The sequence below is a fragment of the Lipotes vexillifer genome, unplaced genomic scaffold (genome assembly GCF_000442215.2).
Source record: "Lipotes vexillifer unplaced genomic scaffold, Lipotes_vexillifer_v1.1 scaffold657, whole genome shotgun sequence".
NCBI classification, from domain to species: Eukaryota; Metazoa; Chordata; class Mammalia; order Artiodactyla; family Lipotidae; genus Lipotes; species Lipotes vexillifer.
Genome location: NW_006774518.1, coordinates 1,394,488 through 1,407,991, shown reverse-complemented (window position 1 = coordinate 1,407,991; position 13,504 = coordinate 1,394,488). Strand labels below are relative to the sequence as shown.

The 13,504-nt window shown below is 40.0% G+C and overlaps 1 protein-coding gene and 1 non-coding gene across 2 annotated transcripts in view; both read left to right on the top strand.

Moving 5' to 3' along the window:
• The window catches only part of LOC103078896 (zinc finger protein OZF-like), a 50,731-nt gene that overhangs the window by 32,083 nt on the left and 5,144 nt on the right, over positions 1-13,504 (top strand). The gene's annotated exons all lie outside the window — the stretch shown is intronic.
• Positions 7,368-7,449, top strand: TRNAS-GCU (transfer RNA serine (anticodon GCU)). The gene has a single exon. It is a non-coding gene; the product is annotated as a tRNA-Ser (tRNA).

Below are 13,504 nucleotides of genomic sequence, written 5' to 3'. Positions count from 1 at the left end.
GCTCTTCAATTTTGCAGTTTTACCTGCATGCCTTTAGGTTCTCGATAAGGAGTTTCCGACAAATAGGGTATTAACCCCTCCCTCACCTTTCCTTGTCAGCAGTCATATATGTCTTTGCTTATTTACTTGTACTCTCCCTGACCACTGCATTAATTCTTCCTTGCAGGGACCATGACATCGGGCATATTTATGCAATAAAGTGAAGTTAAACATATTATAACTTTTAGTATGGACATTTAAATACACAAAATAAAGAAAATGATATGACGTAGCCTAAAGTATTCATCACCCAACTGCAAGAATTAGCAATATTTTTGCCAGTCTCTCTCCCTATATATATATATGTATATGTATATATATAATTTATTTATTTATTCATTTATTTATTTATATTTCCTGACCTTTTTCTCCTGTATTTTAAAGAAAATCCAGGCATCATATAATTTTATCCATAAGGACTTCAATATGTAAGAGAGATAGAATTTCTAAATATATGCCCTTCTTATTTAATGGGGATGGCTAGCAGGGGGGAAATCGCTTCTTCAGATTCCTTTGTTTTGTCCTATTTTATTTTGATCAGTGTGTTAATTTTCTTAGAATGATCTTAAAGGATCAAGAGAACAATTCCATTGCACAAAGTTGGTGGGGTGAGTTTTGCTTTACATGGTCAGCAAAATAATTTTCCTTCTAAGGATCAGTGTTAAGTATTGATTTTATCCTTATTAATTTGCTCCTAATCAGCAACATTGTTTAAGAACTGAGCCACCTAAATATTCATGTTCTTGGCAGTGTGGGGTATCTTCCCTTACTTCTCAGCTCTACTTGAATGCCTTGCAATTGTCTCCTAAAAGTCTCCTTTCCTTAGGTTTTATATTTCTCCTTATTTTTTTTTTATTTTTATTTTTTTGCGGTACGTGGGCCTCTCACTGTTGTGGCCTCTCCCGCTGCGGAGCACAGGCTCCAGACGCGCAGGCTCAGCGGCCATGGCTCACGGGCCCAGCCGCTCCGTGGCATGTGGGATTCTCCCGGACCGGGGCACGAACCCGTGTCCCCTGCATCGGCAGGCGGACTCTCAACCACTGCGCCACCAGGGAAGTCCTCTCCTTATTTTTAACCTAAGACATTGTTTTAGTCAAAACACACTCTCTTTATAGAAGTTTGCACTTAGGATCTTCAGTTTTCAAGACTGACCTTAAGTCTTTCACATTTGCTAAGAATTTCACTTTTGCTAAGAAGACATCAACTAAACAATTATTTTTATTCCAATTCATGTGGATTCAAACAAATTGGCTGTCAAAGCTTTTGCAAGATTGGAGGTTTTCTTAAAAGTTTTTTCTCTTCTTTTTTTTTTAGGGTTTTTTTTCTTTTGGAGGAAATTTTTGTTTGTTTGTTTGTTTGGAGGCTTCCCTTTTCTTTTGAATAAATTAATCTGTACAGTTTAACCTTGCAGTATTTAAATTAATGGACAGGGCTTCCCTGGTGGTCCAGTGATTAAGACTTCACCTTCCAACGTAGGGGTTGCAGGTTTGATCCCTGGTCTGGGAGCAAAGATCCCACAGGCCTCGTGGCCAAAAAACCAAAACATAAAACAGAAGCAATATTGTAACAAAGATTCAATAAAGACTTAATAAAAATGGTCCACATCAAAAAAAAAAATCTTTAAATAAATGGATAAAGGAAAGAACAGAATCATTTAACAATGGGAAATAAACCAAGGAATCACCAAATAATTTCCTGTGAATTAGTTTTATAGCAGGAAAGAAAAAATTCCAGAATCTTTACCATTTGTAGTTAAAATCTTGAAAGAGGAAAGAAGTTACTCATTATGGATATAAATCTGATTTATTTTTTACAGTCCTTTAAAAATCAAAATTCATCAGCTGACTCTAATATGAAGGAAAAAATATTCTACTTCAGACATCTGGCTTAATGAGGTTATGTCCAGTCTTAACATACAAAAGCTAAATTGTCATTCCCACAATACCTGTTACTCCCCCAATCCTCCCAATTTCAATATACACTTTCTCCATTTGCTCCATCACTCAAGTCAGAAGCATGAGAATCATCCTTTGTCCTTCCCTGTTACCAGATGTTTGGGTTTGCTTGGGACTGAGGGGGCTCCCAGAGAGGCAGGGCTTTCAGTGCTGAAACAAAAAAGTTCCAGAATCCAGCAGTAGTTAGTCACCCTACCTGTCCCTCACAGTGTGTATCCAAATCATCATCAGGTCCCGACGATTTTATCTCCAAAATATATCTTGGATTCATCTACCTCTGTCCTTTCCTGTAGTCATTCTTTTAGCCCAAGCCACCAACCATCTTTCATGCTGACTGCTGCCATGGCTGCCCAATGGATCTGCTCAAATATATTCAACCTGTTCTCTCCATAGCATCCAGAATGATCTTTCAAAAATATTAAACAGATCACATTATTCCTCTATTTTTAAGCTCCAATATGTTCCCATTGCAATTTGGGTAAAAATTTCAAATCCTGAACATGGTGTTCAAGGTCTGTATTGATTTGGCCAACTTCTCCAGTGCCATTTCCCCACTGTCTCCTTTGCTCGCTTCTGTGCAGGCCACACTGACCTTCTCTCAATTTTCCTAATTTTCCCAGTTCTTCCTGTTTTGGGAACTTCACACATGTTTTTCACTCTGCCTGGAATACCCTTTGCTTCATTTTCTGCCTCCTTGTCTCCTACACTTCTCTTGAATTTTATCCTGTCACCTATTTATCTAAAGGATATCTATTTAAGAGGCACATTTCCTAATTTCCCAGTTAATGTTAATTCTCCCCCCGTGGTTTTTCTCATGACACTCTATGTTTTCATATCCCTTAACAAAATTTGTGATCATATACCTTTTTGTGTTCTCTTTTGTCTAAATATCTGTCTTCCCCCCTAGACAGTGCACACTGTGCATGGCACAGTGCCTGGAACAGAAGAGACATTTGTTAAATAATTGTTGAGAGAATGTACATAGATGATGGATGGTGTGATTTTATCATGCTTAAAGTACAAATTTGTTTCCTGGCAGACTTTCTGCTACTATAGATAATTAAAAATGATCTAAACAGAGAGGTTCCAAGCTTCAACAGTAAGTCCCCAGACCACTCAGTGATTTGGCCCCATCTGTACATGTAGGGAAGGAGAGAAAAAATACATTAACAGGCACAGAGGACAATGAGATCTGAAGGTCCTCAGAGCTGAAGGATCAGGAGGAAAGCAGGTTATGAGGGAACGGGGCTAATGCAGGGCACCAAATGGGAATTCTGCTCAGACTCTGCTTCAGAGAGGTTTGTAGTCAAATATCTTTTTCTGGAAATTGTATGCTCTACCTGTGGAAATGGAAAGTGAAACCAAATCCCTCTGAGAAAAGGTGGGGACATAATGCTCCAATCCTCTGTAGTCTGGTGAGAAGTAAGATGTGAGATTATGAAACTTTGGTAGGAGGAAAGCCCAGGAAGGAGCTTGAGGTACAAAAACAGCTATTACAATCACTACGCTATAGAATACAATGAAAAGGATGCTTTCATTGGGCTGTGCTGAAGTAGTCTGTGGAATTAGACCTCTTACAAGTAGTGTAACCTTGACCTGTAAAGATATTATGATGACACTCTACCTTATCATATGTAAAAATTGTTGTTGTTAAATCTAGTGGTCATTGGTCATTTCTTTCTTTTTTTTTTTTAAATGTATTTATTTATTTTTGGTTGCGTTGTGTCTTCGTTGCTGCGCGCGAGCTTTCTCTAGTTGTGGCGAGCGGGGGCTACTCTTCGTTTCAGTGCGCGGGCTTCTCATTGTGGTGGCTTCTCTTGTTAGGGAGCACGGGCTCTAGGCACGTGGGCTTCAGTAGTTGTGGCACGTGGGCTCTAGTTGTGGCTCACAGGCTCAGAGCTCAGCCTCAGTAGTTGTGGCACACGGGCTTAGTTGCTCCGCTGCCTGTGGTATCTTCCCGGACCAGGGCTCGAACCCATGTGCCCTGCACTGGCAGGCGGATTCTTAACCACTGCACCACCAGGGAAGTCCCTAGTGGTCATTTCTTAATTAATATCTCCATTTATGAGTAGGATTTGGCTCTGTTCACCACTCTTCCGTCTTTAAAAAAACACTTGTTTAAATTTTTCTTTACTTTAAAAAGTAAATTACTAAATAACATTTACTCGTGGTAAAGAAAAAAATCTTGAAAAATGTTTTAACATAGAAAAGTTTAAAGTTTCTGATACTAGCTGTTTACAATTTGTATACATCCTTCAAGATATTTTAATTTTATATCAATCAGAGCCTTCCAGAATTTGCAAAAGGTTCATGTCATCTTCATTACCAGTATATAAAAAATAAAGAAATGCCAAATAAGGTTTGAAGATATTGAGATATGTTTAAGACCCTTCAGTTATATCAAAAAAGAAACAAACAACTGTTTATATATGTATAGATATACACATACATACATAATACTCCTTTGAAGACAACATGAAAAGTCTAAGTGTGGGGGCTTCATAAAATTGAGGTTAAAGCTAAATGGCCTTCACTGATATTAAATATCTACTATCTCAGTCTGTCATCTAAAACAAATAAAAATACTATACATGCTGTTCTGCAACTTGCCTTTAAAAAAAAACTTAACAGTGGGAAAATATTTATTTGTAAGTTACTATATGTAGATATGTATTAGTCTTATTAATGAACACATACTGCTCTAACGTTTTGTTTTTCATAAGTTATTTAACTCAATATTACATTTGGTAGACATTGGATAGTTTTTAATAGTTTAACTAAAAAGTAGTGCTCCACTGTATATATAAAATGTGTGTGTATACATACTTTTAACACTAGTGTTGGCATTTCTCCAGCATAATTCTCTGCTACTAGGTTGACTATTGGGTTTCAGGAAGGGAGGGAGGGAGGGAGGGAGGAAGGAAGGAAGGAAGGAAGGAAGGAAGGAAGGAAGGAAGAAGGAAGGAAGGGAGGAGGAAGGGAGGGAAAGAAGAAAGGAAGGATATGAACTTCGTAAATTTTAATAGTTTTTATGCAATTGTCCTTCAGTCTGATTGGGCCGATTTACGCTTGCATGGACAGTATTTCAGAAATCTAAAGTGGGAGTAGGGGAAGGAGAATGATATATTATTGCTTTAAATGACACATCCTTACATGAGTTAGGTGGAGCATCCTCAGGTACATTTATTAACCATTTGGTTTCCTTTTGTGAATTGACCATAAGTGTTTTGGGGTTTTTTGTTTGTTTGTTTGTTTGTTTTGCCGCGCCAGGCTTGCGGGATGGGACCCTGGCCATGGCCATGAAAGCGCCGAGTACTAACCACTGGACCGCCACGGAATTCCGACCATACATGGGTTTGTTTGTTTGTTTTTTGTTTTGTTTTGTTTTTCCCCCCTACTGGGTTTTCTTTTCGTGTTGAATACAATTTCATGTAATTATTAGTGTATTATTTATTGTTAGTAATAAAAACAACTACCATAATATCAAATGATTTACACAGCAATTACTATTTGCAAGGCAATTCTTTTTGAATTTTATTTTATTTATTTTTTTATACAGCAGGTTCTTATTAGTCATCCATTTTATACACATCACTGTATACATGTCAATCCCAATCTCCCAGTTCATCACACACCCCGCCCCGCCCCCACCGCTTTCCCCCCTTGGTGTCCATACGTTTGTTCTCTACATCTGTGTCTCTATTTCAGCCCTGCAGACCGGTGCAACTGTACCATTTTTCTAGGTTCCACATATATGCGTTAATATACGTTATTTATTTTTCTCTTTCTGACTTACTTCACTCTGTATGACAGTCTCTAGATCCATCCACGTGCAAGACAATTTTCTAAGCATTTCACTGATGTTAACTAATTTAATACTCATCGTAACCTTATGGTTTTTTTAAAAGTAGGATTATTAACCCAAAAGTTTTAATTAATTGAAAATATCCTTTCTAGGAGCCTTAATTCTAAGGCTTAGATTTGGTATTAAATCTGTTTAAAATAGTTATCGTTTGCTTACACGGACACTGGTGTATTAAGACCAAAACAAATACATTCCCTGTCCTCTTGCTGTAGTGAGAGTGGTCTAAGTCAAACTTCACCGAAGCTCTTAGTTAACAGCAGAAATCCAGCCCCGCCCGAGGCTTCCCCTAGGAGCAGTTCTGAAGTCACTGGTGTGAAACGAGCTTGCCTTTGAGTCTCTGAAACGTAAGTGTGAGTGGTAGCGGATGACTCAAAGTGTAACAATACTCAAAGGAACAAGTATTGTTTCATTCAGTATTGCGGATGAAGTACCTCTAAATGTTTCGTGCTGATCGAAGATATTTTGAAATTCGGTGAACTGGGGTGAGAGAGAAGAGTCCCTCCCAGCAAAGCTGAGAACAGAGCTAAGAGATTTCGTAGACAGGAAAAAGGCAACAACATTTTTGTAGAAAAGAACAATTCAACCCCCAAAATTCTGCGCTAAATATTTAAAAGTACACAAATTCTCACGAGTGGAAGAGGTTTTTTGTTTTTGTTTTTGTTTTTTTGCCGCGCCGTGCGGCTTGTGGGATCTTATTTCCCCCACCAGGGATCGAACCTGGGCCCCCGGGATTCTTAATGGTCACTTTATCACAGAGGTTGTCAGAGCTGCAGGGGACGTTAGGGGTTACTCAGTCCAGCCTCCCTAGTGGGGCTTAGGAAAGAGCCACAACCAGGAACTGCACCCTGCCTCCTGCATCAGGGATTACCCACCTCACCGGCCCTTCCCAGCGTTAATAGTAGTCAAGCTAAGCCGCTCTTGCGCTATGATACAAGTATCTTCCCACTGGGCTCTTTCTCTTGTCTACTTTTTTCCAAAACACGTTCTCATGCGTTGCTGATTTTTCATAGACTGATCAATACCAAGTCCTAAAGTGGATAACAAAAGACAAATGAGGGCGTCTCCAGGCTGGTGGGCATATCACAAAAGCAAATGGAAAGGAATCGCAGAGCCGGGATTCTTGTACACTCAGAAAACGGGAATCCCGGGATTTCTGATCAGGTGGTGGGGAAATCAGTCCCTCGAATGCGGAATGCAGCGGCGGAGGGACCCTGTGAACGTCCGGGTGTGTGTCTCCCTGGCACGCAGAGCTGAGTCGGTCAGCCAGGGTTGGCTTGCGTCCAACAACGTGTGTCAGGCCTAGTTCCACCTGTTATCAGGTATTTGCCAAGTAAATTCACCACTCCAAGTGTTGTGCATCAGTTTTGTGGTGGTTGTGAAATTTACTTTGACACCTGACTCACACTGTGGTTGTGACGATTAATCCAGGAAAAGAGCGATTAGATGCATTGCTATAAAAACGCCTGGAAGTACTGCAGGAAGAAGTTGAACAAGTGAGACTCGCATGTGACGAGGTGGCCGAGTGGGTAAGGCGATGGACTGCTAATCCATTGTGCTCTGCACGCGTGGGTTCGAATCCCATCCTCGTCGGTTTGCTGTGCATAAGAAAAGTGAATGTTCGTTTTTGGTGAGTTAATTCTTTACTCATCACTCAGTTGAGTAATTCCTTCTAATCCCCCCTATTCTCCACTTCCTCAGTAGCATTTTCCTGGCTGTGAACTTTGTTAACTGATATGCTTGATTCATGTTTCATTCTCCCTCAAAATGTTCATTCCATTACAAGTTTTGCTTAGCAGGGATTCCCCATTGAGGAAATAATTGAAGAATTAATTGAGGACCATAGAAAAACCTAATAAATTTAGAGGAGCTGATAAAATTGTCTATAATGTACACAAAGTTATGGGTTATTTAAGGCATTATCGGGCTGATTTTATCTCTATGCAATTTTTGTCTATTATCTTTTAACTTTAAAAGCAACCATTATTGTCTAAGTATCCCAGTCTTTGACAAGGAAGATTATGTATCTCTTACAGATATGACAAAACTAAAAAGTACACGCTATACAACATTCTCAGTTAGGGTTAAATATTTCTTCCTGAGAAAAGGTAATAAAAATATAGGACTCCCCTGGTGGTCCAGCGGTTAAGACTGCACTTCCCCTGCAGGGGGCAGGGGTTTGATCCCTGGTTGGGGAAGTAAGATCCTGCCCGCATGCCTCTCGCGATGCACACCCCTGCCCCCCCAAAAACGTTAGTAACGTGTAGTTTCTACATGTGACTTCCATATTAGACCTTGGGAGGAAAAAAAAAGAATAATGTATTTCTTCATTTATGTATTTATTTATTGCCATTCTGGAGTAAGTACTACATTCACATGATTCAAAAACTATAAAAATCTATACACCAAAGTTTTGTCACCAATACTGCCCTGCATGTGTCATTCCAGAAACAAAGAATGCACGTATAATTTTAAGTTCTCTAAGATATATTATTTTTTCAATTGAAGTATAGTTGATTTACAATATTGTGTTAATTTCTGCTGTACAGCAAAGTGATTCATATATATATATATATATATATATATGTATATATATATATACACATACACACACACACACACACATTCTTTTTATATATATGTTCTTTTCCATCGTGATTTATCATGGGATTTGAATATACCTTCCCGTGCTTTACAGTAGGACCTTGTTGTCATCCATTCTATATATAATAGTTTGCATCTGTTAACCCCAAACTCCCAATCTTTCCCTCCCAAACCACCCCTCCCCTTGGCAGCCACAAGTCTGTTCTCTATGTCTGTGAGCCCATTTCTGTTTCATAGATAAGTTCATTTGTGTCATATTTTAGATTCCACATATAAGTGATATCATATGGTATTTGTCTTTCTCTTTCTGACTTACTTCACTTAGTATGATAATCTCTAGTTCCATCCATGTTGCTGCAGATGGCATTATTTCATTCTTTTTATGGCTGAGCAATATTCATTGTGTATATGTACCACATCTTCTTTATCTATTCATCTGTCGATGGACATTTAGGTTGTTTCCATGTCTTGGCTATCGTGAATAGTGCTGCTTTGAACACGGGGGTACATGAAACCAAGATACATTGTTAAACGAAAAAGAGCATAGTGCAAGACAATGTGTATAATGCTACTTATAAAAAAAAGGTAAATATATCTATATCTATATACAACATTTTGCTTGTGTGTGTCTATAGCTATAATATAAGTGTCTAGGAGATAAGCTGTGTCCTAGGGTGTATTCATTTGTAAGATGTTGCCACATTTCCTCCATAGGGATTGCACCCCCAACCGAATAAGTAGAAAGGAGACCAGACCACACCTGCTTCTGCAGCCCTGTAAGAGGGATTATTTCAACTAACATTGTCACAGATCATCTAAATGGAAGCAAAAGCACCCACAGTGGAAGGAAATAGGAATCCTGATTTCTCATAAGCTTGGTGACTTTGGTTTATTACAGACTTTCTGGATAATCAGTGGCAGTTTATAGACTGGACTGATTAAAAATTCAAGATTTAATGGATTTGGGATATTGGTGAGATTGAGCCGCTGTGTGGTTTTAAGGTAGAACTCATTTAATTGTTTTATTAGAATGAAAATTTTAAATGTCTAAATCAGAGATCTGAAATTAGATCACTGGATCTGAAGCATTAGATCATATGCAACTGATGAGATTACTCTAGTTCAGTCGTTCTCTAAAGTGCAGTTCCTCCCAAGCAACAGCATTATCATCACCTGGAAACTTGTTAGAAGTACAAACTCCAGGGCTGGGGCCCAACAATTTGTGCTTGAACAAGCTCTTAGGGTAATCCTGATTTATGCTAAAGTTTGAACCTCTAGTTTTGTTTTGTTTTATTTCAAAACATGGTTAACCTAGTTTCTGTCCATCTTGGTAATATCTTTTCTCCCCAGGATGCACATTTCTCCCATCATTCCAACATCAACATGAGTGTCTATCTTGATTTTTCCCTGCTCTGCCAGGATTAATCGTTGTAACCCCTACTCTGCCCACAGAGCTAGAACCTACAGAGCAAGCTAATGTGGTGTAAATACACCAGCCAAAGACCACCAGAAACAAACCTGACAAAATCAGTGTAATGAATTAATGCAGCGACAGGATACTCCAAGGTAACCGGGAAATACCTCTCAACAAGATAAATGAGAGAAACCTCTTTTATTAATAATTGAGTTACTTTAGACGACTCTGAAGAGGCTCTAAGGGGAGCGGGTCTGGGTTGGTGGCTATTTCTGAGGTGGGAGTAGAAGCGCAGATTAGCTAGGGATTGGGTATGGTCATGAAGAGAGGGCTGTTATCCCAGTAATAGGTGGACATAGCCGACCGGGTCTGGGGCGTCGTAAGAAGGCAGTTATCACTCGAAGTGGGAGCCGTAGTGGCATTTTACAGCTGCTGCATGATCTTGGGGAAAACATTGTTTCCTGTTTACTTTGCAGCTGGCATTCCCTGTATCTGTCCTCCCAGCCCAATAACAGCAGCTTCACTTTTTTCTTTTTCAATTGGAGTAGTTTTTCTTCCTTTTAATCTAGACAGGTTCCTGAGCCTCGGCTTCAAGGAACTACTCCCCGGTTGCTTCGACTTTGGTTGTTCAGGAGACTTTGGAGAGGAAGGAGGCCGAGGTTTCCTCCTTTTCATCCCAATCCAAGTGGCCTAAGAGACGAGGCGCGGGAGAACGACCCGCAGAGGGAACTTGCGCTCTCGCATTCTCTGCCTGCTGCTGGGTTTTGAGGCCTTTCCAGGCTAGGGTTGGGGTCGGGGTGGGTGGTGAGGAAGGCAGAACAGAAGGCCGACTCGCGTGAATTATCCCGGCGAATTGCGAGGTCTCCTCCCGCGGACGCCCAGCAGCGAAGAAAGCGCCCCCCGCTGGAGGTCGGCGGTAGGGTTGCCGGGTAAAACAGAACTCCCAGTTAATTTGAATTTCAGATGAAGAACGAACAATTTTTTTACATACAAAGTTGGTGGCTGCGCGTCCGTGAGCGGCCTTCAGGGCAGGGCGGGCGGCAGGGAGGGTTCCCTTCCTCGACGATTCAGAGGCAAGAGGGCGTCTCCATCTCAGGAAATGTCACTCTCCCGCCCTTTCCACCGGCTCCCGAGGGTTTGTAAACTTCCAAGAGAAAATGCCCATTTCTGACCTCTCCAGGGTTCAGCCCACTTGGGAATCTCAGAAAGAGGCATTAAATGATGGCTTGAGAACTCCTTCGCTTTGAAATATAACTCTCACTCCTTGAAGCTGAATGAATATATCATTACGTCGGAAAGGAGTGTTACTCAAAAAAAGGGGAGAAATGAACTCCTTCAAGTCACTTACCCGAGAGGTAAATGCAAAACTAGACCCAAAGGTCGCATCGAGGTATGAACTCCGATCATCAGATTCAAAGCCCATAATGCTAACCGTTACACAGCAGGACAGTTACCTGGCGGTGTTTACGGTGATGTTTAAGTGAAATGAACTAGCGGCCTCGGCTGCGGTAGAACGGGCGGCTCCTGAGCTCCCACTGCCCCGGCGGAATCCCCCGGCCTCCGCCTTCTGCTCTCTCAGTCCGCTTTTTTGTTCCAAGTCCAATTCTTTCGTTTCTTCATTCTCTTACATCTCCAGTTCCCGCGAGTCTTCAAATAACCTGGCTGGAAGAGTGAGCCTGTCGAAGTGGTGTGTTATGTGGCGATGCGGTGCCCCCTCCCGCTCCAGTTTCAATCCTGAGGTTCGCTGTTCTCTCTGGGGTGAGTTCCTGAAACGCTCTCGGTCGCTGGGCACAGCCCGTGGTGGCCGGAATGTTCGTAACCGCAAATGCAGGTAAAACTAAAAGATACTACCCTAATCAATGCTATGCAGAATAGTTTTAAGAACCTGGTTGCAATGTATATGTATTTCTAGAAAATATAATATACCGAAACAACTTTAGAAGAAATAGAAAATCCGAGCAGACCAGTTACAATTGAAGATATAAAGTTGTCAACAAACTACCCCCGAAAAAATATCAGACATAAGTTTCACAGGTGAATTTTTATAAACTAGTTACAGAACAGATAATTCCAATGCATTTAAAACTGTTCCAGAGTATAGATAAAGAAGAGAATTTTCGGTCTTGGAAGGCGGTGGGGGGGGGGGCGGAGAACAATCCAAATAATGATCTTGAAGCCAAAACTGATTACCAAAAAGAAAACCACATATACTTATTCTTATTTATGCTTAATCCTAAATAAAATAGGAGCAGAATCCAGCAGCACGTTAGAGTAAATCATTTACTATGGCAAAGTGGAGATGAGCATGAACATTGTTTAAAATCTTCAGAGCTTTAAACACAATTCACCATATTAGCATATCTAAGGAGAAACAGCATATATGCATTTTTTTTGTTTGTTTGTTTGTTTTTTGTTTTTTTGCGGTACGTGGGCCTCTCACTGCCGTGGCCTCTCCCGTTGCGGAGCACAGGCTCCGGACGCGCAGGCCCAGCGGCCATGGCTCACGGGCCCAGCCGCTCCGCGGCACGTGGGATCCTCGCGGACCGGGGCACGAACCCGTGTCCCCTGCATCGGCAGGCGGACTCCCAACCACTGCGCCACCAGGGAAGCCCAGCATATATGCATTTAACACGTGTGGGGATGGCATTTTATTATGTTAACATCCATTTTGATATATTAAAATTTTTAAATAAAAAGAATAGATAGTTCCTTACTTAACATGTTAAACATACCTAACTAACATCAACATCATCCTGCTTTTCAGAGGAAACATTTTATGCCTTCTCTTTGAAGCTAGCTAGCAACATGTTAGAAAAATGTCCATTCTCACTACTATTATTTTATACTGTTCTGGAGGAACTAGACAATGCATTTAACAAGAGAAATAAATGAATTTTAAAGAAATAGTTAAAATTATATGAAGATAACCAAGGATTTGATAATAAAATTAAATATATTTATAAAAATAAAAGAGAAATCAATTGCCTTCACACACACACACACACAACATGAAAGACCCCCATTTACAATAGCAACAAAAGAGATAAAACGTTGAGAAATAAATTTTCTTCAGTTTTGTTTATTCATTTGTTTTTTTTAAGATTCCATATATAAGTGATAATATTATAAATATAAATATAATATAATATTCCATTGTGTATATATACCACATCTTCTTTATCCATTCATCTGTTGATTGACACTTAGATTGCTTTCACATCGTGGCTATTATAAATAATGCTGGTATGAACATTGGTGTGCATGTATATTTTTGAATTAGTGTTTTCATTTTCTCTGGACACATACCCAGGAATGGAATTCCTAGATCATATGGCAGTTCTATTTTTAATTTTTGAGGAAGCTTCATAATGTTTTTCATAGTGGCTGCACCAATGCACATTCCCACCAACAGTGTATGAGGGTTCCCCTTTCTCCACAGCCTCTCCAACATTTGTTATTTACAGACTTTTTGATGATAACCATTCTGACAGGTGTGAGGTGATATTTCATTGTGGTTTTGATTTGCATTTCTCTGATGATTAGAGATGTTGAGCATATTTTCATGTACCTGTTGGCTATCTGTATGTCTTCTTTGGAAAAATGTCTATTCTGGTCTTCTGCTCATTTTTT